The 21,172-nt window shown below is 42.4% G+C and overlaps 1 protein-coding gene across 1 annotated transcript in view; it reads right to left on the bottom strand.

Annotated features, from left to right (window-relative positions):
• Positions 1-19,383: 19,383 nt before the first annotated feature.
• POLR2E (RNA polymerase II, I and III subunit E) overlaps positions 19,384-21,172 on the bottom strand; it is a 503,098-nt gene continuing 501,309 nt past the window's right edge. The window contains exon 7 of the mRNA XM_044054811.1: positions 19,384-19,563. The gene's annotated coding sequence lies outside the window, so the exon portion shown is untranslated. The remainder of the gene's footprint in view (positions 19,564-21,172) is intronic.

Below are 21,172 nucleotides of genomic sequence, written 5' to 3'. Positions count from 1 at the left end.
GTTTAGCTGAATTACAGGAGCTGGCCGACCGGCACTTGCGAATTGCTTCTGCTTCGGGCACCACGCGGCAAGAAAGACTGAGGAAGATGGCGTCGGCTGACGCTTTTATACCCCAGGCGCTCTGACGTCGGGGAAGGGGTGACATCAGCCGACGCCGGACCCAGACTTTGGAATCCGGCCGACCGAAGGGCTGCCTGCGGCAGGACAACCCATATGCGATGACTGCAGATGCATCCTTGAAGGACATCCTGGAATTCGTTCCCATCTGACCTTACTCTGAATCCCTCCCTTAGTCAGTTAAAAAAAAAAAAACTAACCCAGTATTTTAGAACTCATTCGTTATGTCCCTGCTCTAACCCTGACTAAAGCCTCATCTACTTCCATATCCCTGCAATTTTTACTCACAGCGACTTACCTCTTAAACTAAAAGGTTTGAAAACAGAAACAAACATCTCTGCAGATACTCTGTATATATCTGCACGTATAGATTTGATAACAGAAACTAACATATTTGTATATATTTCTGAATATAAACTATTCTTCATAAGCGTGAAATGTGAGATCAACTTGTATGCTAATACAATATGTTTGTGCATATATTGCAACTTGCTTGTCTATCGGTTTGTAAGTTTGGAGCTTTTCTCCCCAGGCCTCTGCTGAAAATGGACATGTATCCAGTCGGACTAACCCGGTCAATAAATGTAAAATAAAAAAATAAATATTTACAAGAAAGTCTTTTGGATGAATTTGCCTTTGGTAAGCACACTTGGTGAACACTTAAAAGGACATTCTGAGACTCAACATTTAAGAAAGCATTTTTAAAATGATCTTCTTTCAGCTGCTCCCGTTAGGGGTCGCTACCATTTCTTCCTGTCCGATGCATCTTGCTCCGTCACACCAACCACCTGCATGTCCCCTCTCACCACATCCATAAACATTATCTTAGGTCTTCCTGTTACCTGGTAGCTTCATCCTTAGCACCTTTTTCCCAATATACTCTGCATCCCTCCTCAGCACATGTCCAAACCAATGTAATCTTGCCTCTCTGGCTTTGTTTTCAAACCTTCCAACCTGGGCTGACCCTCTAATATACTTATTCCTAAATCCTGTCAACCCTCGTCACACCCAGTGCAAATCTTAACATCTTTAACTTTGCCATGTCCAGCTCTGACTCCTGCCTTTTTGATAGTGCCACCGTCTCCAACCCATATAACATAGCTGGTCTCGCTACCCCCTTGTAGACATTCCCTTTCACTCTTACTGGTACTTGTCGGTTACAAATCACGCCTGACACTCTTCTCCACCCACTCCATCCTGCCTGTACTCTCTTCACCTCTCTTCCACACTCACCATTATTCTGAACTGTTGATCTCAAGTATTTAAACTCATCCACCTTTGCCACCTCTACTCCCTGCATCCTCACCATTCCTCTATCCTCCCTCTCATTCACACACATATATTCTGTCTTAGTCCTGCTGACCTTCATTCCTCTTCTCTCTAGAGCATCTCTCCACCTCTCCTGGGTCTCCTCCACCTGTTCCCTACTCTCACTACAGATCACAATGTCATCTGCAAACATCACAGTCCAAGGGGACTCCTGTCTGATCTCGTCTGTCAACCTGTCCATCACCACTGCAAATAAGGGCTCAGAGCTTATCCTTGATGAAATCCCACCTCCACCTTAAACGCATCAGTCACTTTCACCGCAGACCTCACCGCTGTCACACTACCCTCGTACATATCCTGTACCACTCTTACTTCTCTGACACTCCCGACTTCCTCATACAATACCACAACTCCTCTCTAGGCACCCTGTCATATGCTTTCTCCAAGTCCAAAAAGACAATGCAATTCCTTCTGACATTCTCTGTACTTCTATCAACACTCTCAGAGCAAACATTGCATCTGTAGTGCTCTTTCCTGGCATGAAACCATACTGGTGATCACTAATCAGCACCTCCCTTCTTAACCTAGCTTCCACTACTCTCTCCCATAACTTCATGCTGTGACTGATCAATTTAATTCCTCTGTAGTTACTACAGCTCTGCCCATCACCCTTATTCTTAAAAATCAGTACCAAAACACTTTCTCCATCCCTCAGGCATCCTCTCACTTTCTAAGATTTCATTAAACAATCTAGTTAAAAACTCACTGCCATTTCACATAAACACCACCATGCTTCCACAGGTATGTCATCTGGACCAACAGCCTTTCCATTCTTCATCCTCTTCATAGCTATCCTTACTTCCTCCTTGCTAATCCACTGCACTTCATGATTCACTATCCGCACTTCATCCCACCTTCTCTCCCTCTCATTCTCATTAATCAGCCCCTCAAAGTACTCTTTCCATCTGCTCAACACTCTCCTTGCTTGCGAGTATGTTTCCCTCATTATCATTTATCACCCTTACCTGCTGTACATCTTTACTAGCGTAGTCCCTCTGTCTAGCCAATTGGTACAGATCCTTTTCTCCCTCCTTAGCGTCCAACCTTTCATACAATTCATACGCCTTATCCTTAGCCTTCGCCACCTCTCTCTTTGCCATGCACCTGATCTCCTTATGCTCCTGTCTACTTTCTTCATCTCTCCGACAATCCCACTTTTACCAACCTCTTTCTCTGTATACTCTCCTGTACTCCCTCATTCCACCATCAGGTCTCCTTGTCCTTCCTCTTTCCAGATGTCACACCACACACGTTTTGAGCCATCTCCCTTACTAGCTCTGCTGTAGTTATCCAGCTATTCGGTAACTTCACTGCCACCCAGCGCCTGTCTTAACTCTTCCCTGAACTCCACCTCACAATTACCCTTTTTCAATTTCCACCATTTGTTCCTTGGTGCTGCCCTCACATTCCTCATCTTGATCAACAATGTCATCCTACAAACCACCATCATATGCTGCCTAACTATACTTTCCCCTACCACCCACTTTACAGTCCCCAATCTCCTTCAGACTGGCCCTTCAACACAAGATATAATCCACCTGTGTGCATATCCCTATACTCTTGTATGTCACCCTATGCTCCTCCCTCTTGTTAAAATACGTATTCACCACAGCCATGTCCATCCTTTTCCCAAAATCCACTACCATCTGACCTTCTGCATTCCTTTGCATAATACCATACCTACCCATCACTTCCTTATCCCCTTTGTTCCCCTTCACCAACATGCCCACTGAAATCTTCTCCACAATCACCACTCTCACCCTTGGGTACAGTCATCACCACTTCAACTCGCTCCAAAATTTTTCTCTCATCCATCGCACACCCAACTTGTGGAGCATATGCACTAACCATCATTACACCATCAATTTCCAGCTTCATAAACATCACTTTATCTGACACTCTTTTCTCCTCCAAAACACTCTTAGCATACTGTTCCCTTTAGGATAACCCCTACGCTATTTCTCCTCCCATCCATACCATAAAACAATTTGAACCCACCTCCGATGCACCTAGCCTTGCTCCCCTTCCATCTGTCTCTTGCACACACAATATACCAACCTTTCTTCTACCCCTATCAGCTAGCTCTCTCCCTATACCAGTCATACTGCCAACATTCAAAGTTCCGAACCTCACTACCACAGTCCTAGCCTTTACCTGCCTTCAGGCATATCTTCCCCTCTTCGACTCTTTCGGCCAACAGTAGCCCAATTTTCCCCAGCACCTAGTTGGCCAACAGTATTGGTGGCAGTCATTGTTAACACGGGCCTCGACCGATCCAGTATATATATCTGCACTGTTGTCCGCATGTATGATCACTAGTCTGTTCCAGTAATAACATTCATTAAAGACGATAATGTGGCCAATAAAAACTGGCAAAACTTGGCTACTTATGCTCTGGAAGTTGCCTGAAAAGGACTCGCTTCTTCACAGTACAAAGAAATAAGTAATGGTGTGGTTATCTCCTCCTCCTCATATGCTGTATATGTTGTCCTAACATCAGGCAAGCAGCAGATATGCTCACTGGGGATGTTAGAGTTCTGAAGTTGAAAAGACAGACTTCTACCTTTGGCAACTACTATAGAGAAGGAATACTACTGGAACAAAGTTCCCAAGCATGAATACCAGTAAATTCTATTCAAGGTGGCATGTAGCAGCTTGGTGTTTTACAGAGAAGTTGCATGTCTAGCGTAGATGTCATACTGTTCTTAATGCAGCCAATATATTCTACTGTAAGCAGCCTGGTAATTTTACAGCTCAGTTTTATATAAGGAATAAAGTTTTTATGTGGTAACATATGCGTTTAGCGGAAATCCGCAGAGGAACCAAACTAAACTCCAAAAGATACAGCTTAACCTATGCATTCTCAATGTTGCTATGATCCCTTGGGCACTCTGTGGGCTTTACTGGTGCCAAAAGCATCTTACTATATTTTTAACATGTTTATTGAACTTATCAATTAAGATATAGGCAAGCATACACATTTATATGAAAGAAAACAAACCATACTATAATATGTTCACATTTAAAAACATTACACATCACATATATTCATTTATATAATCAATCCAACATTACATCAGTTGTTCAATTCCTGCCCGAACTTAAACCTCAGTCCTCCTCCAAAACATTATTCTGCATGTATTGTTCCCACAATTTCCACTTTTCTATGTAATTTGCTCCTACCCTTTTCTAAATATCCCACTACCAGTTCCATCTCTGTTGCAATACTCATGACTTCAAGTAAAGCTGGTTTAGACTTCAATTTCCATTTTTTTTTCCTAGTAATTGTTTTTTTTGGCAGCCATCAGAATTAAAGCTTTAATATGTCTAGGCAATTCAGATCCTGCATCTCAACTCAAAATAAAATTCATTATTTACACCTATTTGTTCACCCAATACTTCTGAGTATGCTGTAGAGAATTTGTAAAGTCTGCCAACTCATAGTCCCAAAAACATATGTTCCCAGTTACCTTGTTCTTCCCCATCTTAGCCAACATTTGCCATCTACTCAAGGAAAAATTATTTGGAGTCTGCTTGGGGTATAAAAATACCTCTTCCCCATCACACCTCCAAATGTGCCATCTACTGAATCAAAAATTCCTTGCAGTCTGTTTGGGACATAAAAAAATACCTCCACAAACAATTCAAGCAAAAATCCAAAATCATCTAGACTTTGTAGCATATTTGGAGCCATACATATGCCCTCCCATTGTTTCCTTGTGAATTGCTTATCCAATCACTTCCCAATCTTTTCTACCCTTCTCTGATCGATTACTATAGTTATCATACAATATTTTATAGGCCCTACTAATTACGTTTTTTTTTTTTTTTTTTTTTACAGCAGCTTCTATTCTAGATTCACCTAAAACCTCTATCAGAGCAGGTCTTTCAGGTAGGATTCCCGATGACCTTTTCTCTGCTTATACTCATATCGATCACAGATAGGGAAGGGAGTCTTTATTCTTATCCTGCAGTCCAAATGTCTTCTTAGCCCCTTCCCATTCTATTACCTTTCCCTCTCTTGTTAGTTGCTCCCAATACCATGGTTTCTTAGCCAGCTTTCTCCAGTAAATTATAGCCCCCTCCTGCCTATTCTCTGTACCAACTGCAATAATCCCTATTGCAGAAACTTTTTTCCATTCTCGAGTTGGCTTAGTTCTGCTACTTTATGAATATAATATTGCTTTTCTTTTTTTAATTTCTCCAAGTCTCTTGGGTTTCTAATACCATGAAGGGAAAGGACCCATTCCTATGTCAAAGTGCGATTAAAGTTAATGAAATTAGTATTGTTTCAATTTTTGATGTCAGCCAGACGTGCTCTTCACAGCATCAGCAATGTGATCAGTAAGGACTCCTCCTGCAATTCACATGGTGTTACATGTATTGGTAACATATCTAGATATGACTGTAGATTCTTTTTTATAAGACCCATTGCTCTTACTACTACTGGAACTGTCTGGATATCTTTCTTCCACATTGCTCTCGTTTCTGCCTGCAAATTCTGATATTTTATGACTGTCTCTCTCTGTATACAAGACACTGTAGTCACTGGGTGCAGTCACTGGGTGCAGCGATTTCAATAAGTGCTACATTTGTCTTCTTTTCATGGGCCGCTACATCTGGTTTTCTTGCATCTATCTTTTGAACTGTTAGTAATGGGTGGTCCCATGTGAGGCAGACCATCATTTTTTATGATGCTTCGTGGCTCATGTTTCCAGTGTTTTTCAGCCACTTCAATACCGTGTTTGCACAATCCCCAGTGCAACAGTCATGCCACATTATTATGCCTTTCATTATACAGCCCTTCTGCCATTAGTATGTCATAACCAGCAACAAGGTGTGTGACTGTTTCCAATTCTGTTTTCCAAAAAAACCTACATTTGTCTGTTTCTCCCACATGTTCAATGGACTTTGTAAACCAATGTCTACGTAAGTCTATCTTGGGTTGTCAATATTCTGTATTCTGCAATATTCTGTATGGCTGTTATTCATAGATTCATAGGTGTGTACTAGGCCAACAGCCCTGGAGTCTCTACAACCCTAGCCCATAGAAGTCTCCTGGCATCATGCCGCCGTTAGTTCCCAGTGCCTCTGTCAAGTAGAGCCACTGGAGTCAACCCCGGGGTGAAAGCTTCCCATCCACTCAAGATTTCTCTTGAAAAGGGCCAGTGTGGTGCTCTGCTTGACATGTATGGGAAGTCTATTCTAGAGCATGGGCAGTCTCTGGGTTATGAACCTGTCTCTCCAGCATGTTCTGTGGATCGTGGTAATGAGGTTGAGGTCCCTGGAGCCTGTGGTGCGGAGGGATTGGGATTTCTTTAGGTGTAACATTTATAACAGGGCTGGGTCAGACAGGACTTTGTAAGTCACACAGCGATAGTCTCTTAATAGACGATATGAGACAGAGAAAAGCTGGAGTTTTTTTGAGTCTGTCCATATAGGGCATGTGTTTAAGGCCTAGGATCCTCTTTTGTGAGGTGCTTTTGTGGCCTTTCCAGCTGCTGCAGGTGTTTAATGAGGTACCTGCCAAATGGGGCATTATACTTGATGACTGGTCTAATGAGAAGAAAGTAGAGGGAGATTATCACCTCTTTCGTCCTGGATGTAAAACCCTTGGTAATGAGATGTGCCAGAGAAGGACTTTGACCACAGTGGCAATGTGGTGGTCGAAGGAGAGGTTGCTGTCACAACCTGTTTCCCCAGATCTCTTATGCCTTCAGTGTTCAGTGGGCTACCATCAATGTGGTAATTAGTGGGTACTGAGTTTTTCCCAAAGGGGATGACTATGCATTTTTTGGCATTAAGCTTAAGGCCATGGTTTTGACATCAGTCGTTGGTCTCAGTGAGACCTTTCTGTAGGATGTCTACATCAATTGGGGAGTTAATGGCTCCTAGCTTGCAATCATCAGTGAACCTGATCAGCCAGAGTCCCTCCGTGTTGGCCTGGACTTCTGAGAAGTAGATGCCAAACAGGAGAGGACCCAGGACCTATCTCTGTGGGACTCCACTCGTGACTGGTCAGCAGTCTGACTTGGAGTCTGCTACTTTCACACTGTGGGTTCTGTGAGCCAATTTGCAATCCACCTAGTGATATAGGGGTTGATGCCTAGTTTGGTGAGTATCAATAAATCCTGAGTGGAGAATGGTATCAAAGGCCTTGGCCAGATTGAGGTAGGCTGTATGAACTGCCTTGCCCTCATCCACAGCTCTGGTGACTGACTCAAAGAAGTCAGCCAGGTTGAGCAGGCATGCTCTACCTTTCACAAAACCAAACTGAGTGGGATCCAGAGTTTGGAGATTCCCTATACCCATGTTAATTAGGTCCATGATGAGGAGTTCCATAGCCTTACATATCAGACTCAGGCTAATGGGGTGATAATTCCCAGGGTCTGTAGTCACTCCACCCTTTATGGAGGACGACTGTAGCAGTGTGCCATTCAGTAGGGAAAAAGCCTGAGGTGAAGCTGACACTGAACTTGGCACACAGATCTGGTGCCAGTTCACTTTGTAGTTCATGTAGAACACAGCCAGAGATATTGTCAGGTCCCATGGAAGCTGTATTCTTGGCCTTGGATAATGCAGCTTTAACCTGCACTGCAGTAATGTTGGGTGCTTGGCATTCTTCCGCTATTGAGATTGGTCCTTTATGGGGGGAGAGGGGTAAAGTTGGCACTGAATCTCTCGTCCATATGTTGGTAATATCAGTTAGCTCAGTATAGGAGGTACCATTGTGCAGTAACTTAGAGCAAATCTGGGTATTGCCATGGAGATTCTTGATATAACTGTAGAAGTCTTTGTGGCTGTTTTTAGTGTCTGCCTCAATTCCGCCTCCATAGCTAGCTTTAGAAGTTTTGATGAGGGATGTCAACTTTTTGTTGAGGCTTATAAGGTAGTTTTTACAGTCTTGGGGCTTCACCTTTTTCTGCAAAAGTTTCTTCCTTCTGTTGCAGAGCTTAATAGCAGGGGACCACCAGATAGGCTTCCCCCCCCTTTTTTTTTTTTTTTTTTTTTTTTTTTTAGGACAGCATCTTGGTTCTGTTGGGTATGGCTAGTTCCATGCATTTATGTACATGTTCGTACAGTGCATTGGTGTATGATTCAGTGGTCATGCGCCTACTTTCCATTTGCATGGGTGTCGTGATGTATCCCACCTCTGTTTTTAGGAGCACAAACTCAGCTTTGGAGAAGTTTTTCGTGGTGGTTACCTTTGCTTGTGGTGTGGGCGAGATGTGGATTTCCATGGTAGTTTGTGGTCAGATCTAACCAGTGAGGAATTGACTAATGATGTTGAGCAATGGTTGCCCATGCTAGTAATAACCAGGCCAAGGATGTTGCTTCCTCTAGTGGGGGTAAGAATGAGCTGGTCCAGCGCACTGGAATTAATGAATTCCAGGAAGCGCTGGGCAAATGTACTGGTGCAGGAGTAGTTCTCAGTTGATGGAGGGGCAGTTGAAGTCACCCAGTATGAGTGTGTTGGGTTGGACCCTAATACTTTCCAGGGTGCTTAGGAACATGGAGTGAGGTTTGGGACATGGTTGGGGACTTGTAGCAGGCTATGACCTGAATCGCAGTCTTACTCACTTGTTAGTTGTACCTGAAGTATCTCCAATGCTGGGCTACTAGTCTGGAGGTTGTGCATATCCTTTATGAATATGGAGACGCCACCTCCTTTGGAGCTTAGGTCCATGTTCTGGGGCTGAAAGGTGTGGAATGAGTTATAGCCTGGTAGCACAGGGGTGCTTTCTGCTGCTTTAAACCAGGTCTCCGTTACAGCACAAATGTCGATGTTCTCTATTTTGAGTACTTCAAACGAGTGCATCTTGAGATTTACACTTCTAGCACTGAGCAGCATGACCCTCAGACTGCATTTATTTAAAGCAGTTACAGTAGTAATTTGGTCTTTGGAACACAATCTAAAAAAGGCACTATACGGGTGGAAAGAGCCTTAGCTAGTATCCGGAAACCTAGGGGTGACAGATGCAGGCCATCTCTGGCAAAGCAACAAGGTCTGTCGATCATGTCATCCCAAGCAGACAGATACTGGATCCCCTTAAAATGACACCAGAAACAGCCTATTGTTGAAGTCAATCATTTTCTGCTTGTACTGCGGTATCATTCTGGGCAACGGTAGGATGCTGCTCAGGGCTACAGTCATACCTGCCTGGGCCACATAATCAGAGAGCTCCTCCATGTCTCTTCATGTAGTCCAGGGAGGTGTATCTCAGGTCATTCACACCCACACAGACAATGACAGAGTCATACCTGTTGTGGAGTGACCCGAGTGCATGTGTTGCGTGTCGGATCCTGGTAACTGATAGCTTACTGTTACCTTCTCATTCAACTTAGTGAGTGGGACATCAGTGTGCCTCACTATAGAGTCATCTATTAGTCATACAAAATCCCACTCTCCTTATTTCTTAAATTTCCTCCCTGCTGCATCACCCCCTTTACCTTTGAAGTATAGCTTTCTGCTTCTCCTATGTATATGAGCCTTAACTGCATGGCTCTAAAATATCACTTGAAATCAGGTAATTCTAAACCACCTTGTTCAATTTGAAGGATTAACTTATCCTACTTGACCCTTGCCCTCTTCTCTTGGATAAAACCTTTCAACCCTTCATTACTGTCAACAGCTTCTCCTCTGGTTGATTAAAATATGCCTGACCTGTATATAAAATTAAGAGACTAAAAGCATTTTCACTGCTTGTATCTTGCTATCCATAAACATGTGCTTACAGTTTCTCACTTGTCTGTATTACCTTTTGTGTAATCTCATCCCACATATCCTTAGCTGCTATAACAGAACCCAATTTTAACCCATAGTACTAAATATTTCATTTTGTGTACCCATAATTGTGGGTATTGCTAACCAATTCATGTGTGGGTACATAATTTACAGCTATAGCTTTTGTTTTGTCTTCATTTTTATATCCACAAAACCTTCAAACTGTCTCAGAATGTTACACAGCACTGAGATGTCCTTTTATCAGGTACAAAATATAGTCTGCAAATAAAGCCAACTTTTCTGGATTACCATGACAATTATATCCCTGAATTTCAGTCCCTTATTTTGTTTGCCAAAGACACTAAATATAAATGCAAATAAAGGGGGAAAGAGGACACCCCTGCCTGGTTGCTCTATTCAGACACAACTTAGACAGGAATCCTCCCACTTTTTGCCTCAGATCCCTCTTATATCCTCCTAAATAACCTTATTATTGTATCAGGAATGCAAATGCTTCCATTGCCCTTCTCATAACATCTGAGCTTACTCTCTCTGATGTTTCCTCTGTATGAAGACCCACCAACAAGCAGAGATATTTTCTTACATTCTGCTTCACTCTGGAATATCATTTTTCTATGTCAAATGTTTGCCTCCACTCCACAAAAAACACAATTAATATCTATCAGTTTGGCAATACCTTTTCCAAGTCCGATGAGTCTTTACTGTCTTTAGGTATTACTGCCACATCTTTCTTCCAGGATGTTGGTGCTCCCCCTTCCTTTTACAATACTGTTAAAACCGCCCAGATCATTTGCACTTCATTCTCTCCTAGCTTCCAAATTTCCACAATGCCACCATCTATTCCTAGAAACTTTCCTGTAGATTTCTTGCACATGATTTTTATCTCTTCCTCTGTCTTAACTATTGAGTCTCATCTACCTCTAACCTTGGCATACTTAAGTGCTCCATTACTATTTTCATTTGTTCTTTTTCTTGATTTCCACATTCTGCTGCTTTATACAAACTTTCATAACATTTCAGAAATATCTCCAATACCTCTACAGAACCTCTGGTTATTTTTCTTGTTATAGACTCTCTATGTTTGGCAACAAATTTCTTTCTGTTGCACAAGTACTTATGCTAAGAATTTCTGTACTCTGGAGGTATTAAAAAACAGTAGCTTAACAGCAATCTTTCTAAACTCATGCATATTATCCAGATACTCCCTTGTTTTGCTTTAGCACTCTGCAGTTGTACCTCCTCTTGTTCTGTGAGATTCCCCTTATTCTGCACTACTTTAATCTGTCAGTCCCTGTAAATAATTCTTGTTACTTCTTAACCATACATTTTTCTTCCATTTCTACCCTATTTTTAAATTCCATTTTCAATTTATCTCACTCAGTAGCTATAACTTCTGAAGAAATGTCTCTTCCTTAACTCTCAAATTATTTCTACTCTCTATTCCTTAAATTCCTCTCTTTTTCACCGGTAGGTGGGGAAGGGCTAGTGTCTCATTTTTACTTCATTACCCTGCATTTTTATCTTGGTTGCTATTAGCGCATGATCTGAAATAGTTATTCGACATCTATCAAAGCTTTCAATTAAATGCGTGTTTCCATGAAATATTTCTTTCTAGTCTACCCCAGTTATTCTACCTTGTGGAATATGTACATTCCCTCAGAGTTCCTACTATGGAATTCACATCTTTCATACCAAATATATTTATAAATTTCTTCAGAAATAGTTTTATATTTTCACTTGTACATCCCCCAGATACACCCTTACTGTTGTAAATCAACTTCCAGTCCACACCTATAAGTAACACTCCCTGCTGAAAGCAAATTATTTCTCCCAAAAATTTCTTAAGCTCAGTGAAATGTCCTTTTCTGGTTTTATCAGATATAAAATATATGCAAAAAGAGCCAAGGTTTTCCTGACTACCACACCAATTACATCCTTGAATTTCTGAGTCCCTTATTTTCTTTGTCAATGGTTCTAAATATAATGCAAATAAGGGGAAAGAGGACACCACTACCTCATTCCTCTGCTCAAACAGAAATCATCAGAGAGGCACCCATGCACTTTCATCTTGGCCTCCAGTCCCTCATATATCCTCCTAATCAACCATACAATTTTATCAGGGAATGCAAATGCTTCCATTGCCCTGCTCAAACTCCCAGCTTACTCTGTCAAATGCTTTCTCTGCATAAAGACCCATCAACAGTAGTGGTATTTTCTTACATTCTGCTTCCTCAAGGATCATCAATGTTCTGTTAATGTTGTCAAATGTTTGCCTCCCCTTCACAAAACCAGACTAGTCCATATCTATCAGTTTTGGCATCACCTTTGTAATTCTTTTAGCCATTACAAACACTTTACAATCATGGTTTACGATTGAAATGGGCCTGTACGAAGTAGATCTGATGGGTCTTTACCCTCTTTAGGTATTAAAGCAATTACTGCTTTTTCAAGAATGTTGCTGCTTCTCCTCCTCTTAAAATACTGTTAAACAAAACTTCCAGATCTTTATCATTTTTTTCCCTCTTAGCTTCCAAACCTCCACAGAAATACAGTCTATTCCTGGGGAATTTCCTGTGGATTGGTTATACATCACCATTTTTATCTCATCTCCTCCTATCCTGTCAGTAATTGAGTGTCATCTGCCTCTAACATTGGCATATTTCATTTTTCCATAAATATTTCCATTGGTTTCTTTTGATTTCTACATTTCTCTGCTTTATATAGACTTTCATAAAATTTCTGAAATATATCTAGTATCTCTACAAGATCTCATTATCTTCCATGTTATTGGCTCTTTAAGCTTGGCGACAACCCTTTCTACTTTCTGTTGCATGAGTCATAAGATTTTTTGCTCTAGTGTCATTACCAAAAACAGTTGCTTGACAGCAGACTTTCTAAACCCATGCATGTTATCAAGGTAATCCCTTATTTTCTGTTTAGCATTCTTCAACTGCTCCTCTTCTTGTTCTGTGAGATTCTCTCTATTCTGCAATACTCTAACCTTTTTCAGTCCCTCTAAATTTCTGTTAATTCTTAACCATATCACTCATTTTCAACCCTGTTTTTAAACTCCATAATAATTTCATCCCACTCCCTACTTAAATTTTCAGAAGAAATTTCTATCTTCTCTATTAACTCCTGAATTTCCACTACCCAAGCATTCCATAAATCCTTTTTTTCAACAGCTAGGCGGGAAAGTGCCAGTTTTTTCCAAAGATGAGCCTAAATATGGTTAACCAAGGTGGAACACTGATCAGGTGAACACATAAAAAGACAAAGTACAGTTTTGTACCTACCATAAATGTAGATGTCAGATAGGAATGCATCTGCAGTCCTTACAAATGGGTTGTCCTGTCGTCAGGCAGCCCTTCGGTCGGCCGGATTCCAAAGTCTGGGTCTGGCTTCGGCTGGTGTCGCACTTCACCCGACGTTATCGCTGCAGTTTTTCGGGTATAAAGGCATCAGCCGACGCCATTTTCCTCAGTGTTTCTTGCCCCAGATGCCAGGTGCCCTCTTGGATGGCTAAATTTGGATAAATGCCAATGTTTCCAAATAGTAGAGAGCAAACACATAATATAAGCATGTATGTACATATATACAAACAAATACACCATAATAGACCCCCCCCCAAGCTAGCTGGAGGATGGCAAATACCCTAGGAGTACCACAGAGGGGAAGGTGGGTGGGTAATCCTGACTGCAGATGCATTCCTATCGGACATCTACATTTATGGTAGGTACAAAACTGTACTATGTCCTTCAAGGATGCATCTGCAGTCCTTACAAATGGGTAGAATACCATAGCTAAACTAGGGGAGGAGGAAAAAAGAAGAGATTATGGTGTAGATAGGATCCCTTGCAAAACCTGCTCGGGATCTAGAGTATAAAGGTAAATTGTAATGCTTGGCAAATGTATGCACGGAGGTCCAAATAGCAGCCTCTATAATGTCCTTGGTAGCCACTCCTCGTAGGAAAGCTGTGGTAGTGGCTGTAGCCCTTGTGGAGTGAGGCCTGATGTTCTCTGGAGTTTTCTTTCCATGGAAGGAGTAACAAAATCTAATGCAATTTCCTATCCATTTGAAGATTGTCTGTTTTGAAATTGGTTTTCCTTCCTTTCCTGTTGCATATGCTACCAGAAGCTGGTCAGTTTTTCTATTGGACTTGGTCCTGTCCAGGTAGTAGCGTAATTGTCTATGTACATCCAAGGTATACAAGAGTCTTTCTCCCCTGTTCTGTGGGTTGGGGAAGAATGTAGGTAGGTGGATAGCCTGATTTAAAGACACTCTGGATACCACCTTAGGCATAAATGTAAGATTTGTTCTCATGGACACTATCTTGATGGAAGATCAGGAAGGGTTGCACTGCCAATAATGCCTGTAGTTCAGAGACCCTTCTTGCTGAAGTTATTGCCAGCAGGAAAGCAGTCTTCCAAGATAAGTATTGTAATTCTGCTGTTGCTGCTGGTTCGAAAGGGGGAAGTGTCAATTTTTCTAGCACAAAGTTCAAGTCCCATGCTGGCAATGGTGGTTTCCTGGGAGGTTTTACATTTTTAATTCCTCTCAGAAACTGTCTGAGCAGAGGATGAGAGAAGACAGGAGGATCTAAGTTGTATTCTGCTGAAATAGCTGATGCATGTGTCTTGATGGAAGAGTAGGACAGGCCCGTATGGAAGAGCTCTGCCAAGTACTCCAGGATGTTGGCTATGTTTACCAGTGTTACATCTATTCCCTTTGCAGTACTCCAAATGAGATATCTTTTCCATTTTGCTGCATAATTCTTTCTTGTTGAAGGTCTATGAGCCTCCAGGATTATGTCTAACGCTTTGGGATAAATCTGGGTTAATTGCTCTTATGTAATGTTCCAGGCAGTTAGCTGCAGAGTTTTCAGGTTTGGATGCAGGATGTTGTAGTTCTGTGTTAACAGTAATGGGATCAGGGGTAGTGTCCATATTTGTTCCCGAGACATGCTCCTCAGCAATGGGTACCAATGTTGTCTTGGCCAGTCAGGAGTACCAATGTTGTCTTGGCCAGTCTGGAGCTATCAGAATGATCCTTAGACGTTCCTCTTTGATCTTCAAAAGCACCTTGTGCATCAAAGGAAGTGGTGGGAATGCGTATGCTGTCAGGTTTTTCCAGCTGAAAGATAGGGAGTCCACCTTCCAAGCAAGTGGGTGGTACGTCCTTGTGCAGAATTTCTTTAGCTGGTGATTGAGTGGGGATGCAAATAAAAGTCTATTTGTGGTAATCCCCATTCTCTTGTGATGGCTTTGAAGATGTCCGGATGCAGCATCCATTCGTGGGCATCTGTGGTAGTTCTGCTTAATATGTCTGCCAGAATGTTTTCTTTTCCTGGTACAAAAATTGCTTGTAACTGAATGTTGTAGCTCAGAGCCACATCCCATAGGTCCAGTGCCAGCCGGCATAGAGGATATGAATGTGTGCCTCCCTGTTTGTTGATGTACCACATAACTGTGGTGTTGTCTGTCCTTACCATCAACTGACCTTCTTGGAGAAATCGTCTGAATGACTGGATTGCCAATTTTACTGCTAGCATTTCCTTTAGATTTATGTGCAGGCGCAGCTGGTCTTGAGTCCATAAGCCTTGCATGCACTTGCCCAGCATGTGTGCCCCCCAACCGAGGTGTGAGGCATCTGTCGTGATGGTTTGGCTTGGTTGACTGTTGCAGAAGGGCAGTCCTGTGTTTGATTGACAGGCCTGAGCCCACCATAGGAACTCTTGCTTCAGGCATGGGATTATTGGAATTTTGGTTTCTAGGCTGTGCTTGTGTTGGGACCACAAATTCTTTAGGAACCACTGTAGCTTTCTCACATGCAGTCTGGCATGAGGGACCAGAATTATGCAGGATGCCATGAAGCCTAGGGCTTGTAGTACTTTTCTTGCAGTTAGATGGTTCCGCTTTGTTAATGCCAAGAAGTAGAGAGGTAGTTGCTCTTTCTTTTCTGCAGTTAGGAATGCCATTTGTTTGGATGTGTCCAGCTCTGCACCCAGAAAGGTTATTCTTTGGGATGGAATCAGCCTTGACTTTTTTATATTGACTGTATATCCCAGGGCTTGCAGCAGGTAAATGACTCTCTGTAAGTCTTCTGCTAGCTTGCTTTTGTTGTCCGCTTGTATCAGGCAGTCATCCAGGTAGGGATAAATTTGGATCCCCTGAAGTCTGCAATGAGCAATTACTGATGCCAGGCATTTCGTGAACACTCTGGGCGCAGTAGATAAGCCAAAGGGCAATGCTGAGAATTGATAATGCTCTGATCCTGCAAGAAATCTGAGGTATCTTCTGCAAATTGGTCATATGGGGACGTGCAGGTATGCCTCCTTGAGATCTAGAGTTACCAGCCAAGACTCCTTGCCCAGCATGGGAAGAAGCTGCTGTAGGGTCAGCATTTTGAATTTTGGAACAATGAGGAATGTGTTTAAAGCGGATAGGTCTAGAATAGGCCACCATTTGTTCTCTTTTCTTGGTACCAGGAAGAGTCTGGAGTAAAATCCCTTTCCTTGCTCCATAGATGGTACCTTTTCCACAGCTCTCATTCTTAATAGTTGAGATATTTGCTTTAGAGCTTCTGTCCTTTGAGTAGGTGGTAGGTTTGGCATTCCTCTCTTTCCTGGTAGAGTATGGAAATGGAACCTGTAACCTTGGTCTATAGTTTGCAAAATCCATTTTTCCCTTGTGATGCAATGCCAGTTCTTTGAAAATAAGGTTAGCTTTCCGCCTAAGGGTGCTTCTAGTTGTGCCCTGGTAGGCGGTGCCACAGCCAAGTCACTGTGATTGTGTTGTTGTAGTGGTGGTGGCTGCGTCCGTGCCTCGCTGGTTGTTACCTTGCCACTGGCGTCCCCTGTAGGCACCCCTGGATTGGTTTCTGCCTCTAGAACGCCTATTCCTGCCTCTGTGTCTTAGAGGAGTCCGGAAAGGACCAATTCTTGGAGGGCCAGTTCCTGCTAAACCTTGGAGGTTGAACCTGTAAGAAATCTTTCACTGTTTGTACAGATTTTGCCTTCTCTTCCATCTTTTTTAGTACCTGCTGTGCAGGTGAACCAAATAAATTGACCTTGTCCATGGGTGCATCCAAAAGCTTTGATTTGACATGGTCTGGTAATGCCTGTTCTTTCAACCATGCATGTCTCCTGATAACTGTGCCAGTCATGGCTGATCTAAAGGAAGCCTCCAGTGCATCATAGCCACATTTTAAAGAATGGTTACTAACCTGCTGTATGTTGTGTACCATTTCCTGAACATATTTTTTATCTAAAGATTCTTCAGAGGATAGCTTTTTAGTTAACTGGTCAAGCATAAACTCTTGGTATTGAATCATATGAAATTGGCAGTTCAAAGCCCTAGCTGACAAAGTAGCAGAGGTGTAAACTTTTTTACCCCATCTCTCTAAGGACCTCGATTCCCTTTCAGAGGGGAGGGGTTTTTTAGTAGAAGTAGCTGCTACAGCTTTAGGGCCCTGGGCGATAGTCTCTGGATCTGCAAATGGAGCCTTGTATAAATGGTGATGAGTGTCCAGGACCCTGTAGAACCTATCGGGCTTAGCAGGAGCCGGAGGTAATGAATCAGGAGCAGAGCAGGCATCATTAAATGCATCATCTACAACAGAAAGAACTGGAGGTATAGCTAAAGGCCTATGTTGTGGCAAATGTAGAAAGGTTCTAAGCCTTTTTCTGGAGTCTGAGAAATCTTGGCCCTGCCACTGAAATTGTTCCCTCATAGCATGCAAGGTTTCCCCAAAGGAAAATTCCTCAGGTGGAGAGGCTGAAGGAATGGACTCTTCAGCATCAGAGTCCTCGTAAGGGGAATAAGGAGCCTCAGGAGGGTCTGTATGTTCTGAGTCATCAGAGGAATCATCTGTGGATACTGGCTCAGGGGGCTCTGCTCTAGGCCTCTTTTCTGGAGGTGGGTGAGAGGTCCTGTCTGGATTAGGCTGGGATCCACGAATTAAAGAAATGAGATCCTCAGCCAAAGAAAGCATATGGGAGCTGGTGCTGGGCCTGTGTGAGGGGGGTTTGGCAGGCACAGTTTTTGAAGCTTTGGCTGCTTTAGCCCTGGCAAAGGCCTTAATAGACATGGCTGCAGGAGGCCTAGCAGCTCCACGTGCAGGGGTTGAAATATCCAGGGGAATAGTGTCTGATAATTCCTGAGAAACCGCAACAGAAGGTTGGATTTCAGAAGCCGATTCTACCAGGTTAGAGGAGGCTTCGGTAGAAGGCATGTTTTCAGCTGAAGAAAGAACCGCTTGCTCGGTTTTGGCCGAAACAGAGACACTCGCGGTTTGCTTAATCGCGGTTTCGGCCGAAACCACGGACCGCGAGTGTCGGTCCTTTTCTTTGCGTTTTTTGGTAATTTGCGTAGTCGGAGGATCCGATGGCATAATATAGGCAAAATCAGAGCCAAAAATCTGTTCAGCAAACTCCGACCGACGTCTAAGCGTCCGTCGGTTAAAAGAAGCACAGGCTAGACAAGCTGCTACGTCGTGGTCTGGGCCTAAACAATGTATGCAGTAGGAGTGGAAATCTTTATGAGGTATTTGTTTCCCACAAGATAAACAGTTATTCACTTTCTCTGACATCGGCTGAGGCAAGAAAGAGTCCCCAACGGGATACTTAGCTTTAGAAGTCTTCGAAGTAGTATTCGGTAGTAGTAATCTCTGGATCTGACCGACCGGCACTTGCGAACAGCTTCTGCTTCGGGCGCCACGCGGCAAGAAAGACTGAGGAAAATGGCATGGGCTGATGCCTTTATACCCGAAAAACTGCAGCGATGACGTCGGGTGAAGTGCGACACCAGCCGAAGCCAGACCCAGACTTTGGAATCCGGCCGACCGAAGGGCTACCTGACGACAGGACAACCCATTTGTAAGGACTGCAGATGCATCCTTGAAGGACATCTAGGTCTATTTACCCTTCAGCTGTCTCCCTCATCCTCCAAATCTATTATCCACTTCTCAAAAGCCAAAGCATGTTTAGATATGCATCTTCATTTCACACCACAAAATAATTAATCCCTCTCCTGATGTAATGAATGCTTCCTCAAATGCTGCCCTATCACATTGCACTTAATACTAAAAAGGAGCATCAGCCAGCCAGACTATCTTGAAAATGGAGGATTCATATTTCAAAAAGCACAATCTGTTAACATGCCGGATCAAAGTCAGACACAGACCACAACACTTACACTTAGCATTTTATTAGCTAAAAATAAAAACATCTAAAGCAAGAAAAATGATCTACGTATGTAGAATATCCAGTTAAATATTTAAATACAATGGTATCCATGAGTGTGATGCATGGAAATTGCAGAACTGCTTGTTTTATTCACACGCTGATCAGGTCGATGCCAACTTAAGAGATCTAAAAACAAGGTAAAGAAACAAATGAATGGAAGAATACAGCTCAATTACAAAATAAAGTTTTCGATGTTCAGCATTTCAAGTTCTACTTTTCTCACAAAAAGGGCCATGTAGCAAAAGCATGCAAATATACCCTCTAGATTCAGGCATGTTCTTCTGCAGAAGATAGAATGAGGGCATTCACTATGTAATACAATTACTTTTTATTCTAGTCTTTCAACAACCAATTAAGGCACAAGTCTCAGTTTTCAATAGTAAGCTACGAGTACCCAGATAGTTAATGGGATTGCTCAGCTTTATGGTCTACAATGGTGGAAATGATACGTTGGTTGTACTTAGTACATTCAGGCCTCTAAGATGAGAGGCCAAACACACCATGCTTCAGTTAAATTTTACAGAACTTTAAAATCATCAAAAAGATTTTCCCAATAAACTAAAAGAATAAAAACTCGTTGTGGGAATATACAGCTGATACACAAATGCCTTGCTAGCTGCACCCAATAAACAGAATAAAATAATTCCTTGTGGGAATATACAGCTGATGCAACATATGACCAAGCAACTATACAAGGAGCTCAAAAATGAGCAGTTGTATAGAAATGTACCATAAAAATAGCTATTCAAGTAGACCACTGTTTCAGAAGTATTGACTGCTGGCACTTTAGCCACCAAGTCTCCCATATACCTGGCATGATTTCTAAACCTCAGAACTTTTCCACCCCAGTGTAGCAGATGCCCTTCTCAGAGGACACCAGGATGCTTCCAGTATAAATCCTGGAACTGCTTATACAATTCTTACATCTTGCTTGTCCATAACAGAGTGCAACACCTTTGCAAAGTATTAGCACAGCCAAGGGAAGATACGAGGGTAAGCTGCCAGCAAAAGGCCAAAGAATTTAAGATCCTTTCACTGTTATTCTGGGGTTTTGGGAAAGAGGCAGGTCTGATTCAGGGAGCTTTCTTTCACAATGTTGGGTACGAAGTGGCAGTTTACTCAAACACACACTGTCCCTATGGAAGGTTAGAAAGGGCCTCCTGCACACCATAACTTGAATTTCAAACTCTTCTGGCTGACGGGATGGGTGTATATTATATGCTCAATATTTTACAACTTCGATCATAAAATCAATTTAAAATGTCCAACATTATAAAACTCCAAACAAATGTACAAAAAAAAAAACCCAAACCCAAAACATACCGTTTTAGGCAGGGAGTAAGCCCCCCCATACCCCCCCGGCTCTTTAAATATACCAACTCCGAGACCGCACCACAGTGCAGTAAAAGGAAATATATAAATAGTGGGGGGGGGGGTGCTGGGGCGCAGCCCCCCATGTGGGCTTACACCACTCAGGTAAGTTCCCTTTTTTCATATGTTCAATGTTTGAAACTTCTAACATTTAATTTCGATAAATTAAGGTTCGAAGTTTTCAAGCTTCGAACATATATCGACTCAACTACATAGCTCTAAGAACAGCAGTTTTCAAACACACACACACTTGTATTTTCGTGCTCAAAAGTTGTTTTAGCAAGTTAAAAAAGGATTGGGAGTTTTGGGAGGATTGGCATAATGGTCAAGATTTTTACCTTATAAAAACAAGTGCAGGGTTGGA

The sequence above is a fragment of the Protopterus annectens genome, chromosome 13.part0, assembly GCF_019279795.1.
Source record: "Protopterus annectens isolate FY-2018-M chromosome 13.part0, PAN1.0, whole genome shotgun sequence".
NCBI classification, from domain to species: Eukaryota; Metazoa; Chordata; order Ceratodontiformes; family Protopteridae; genus Protopterus; species Protopterus annectens.
This window is presented reverse-complemented; position numbering and strand designations above follow the sequence as displayed.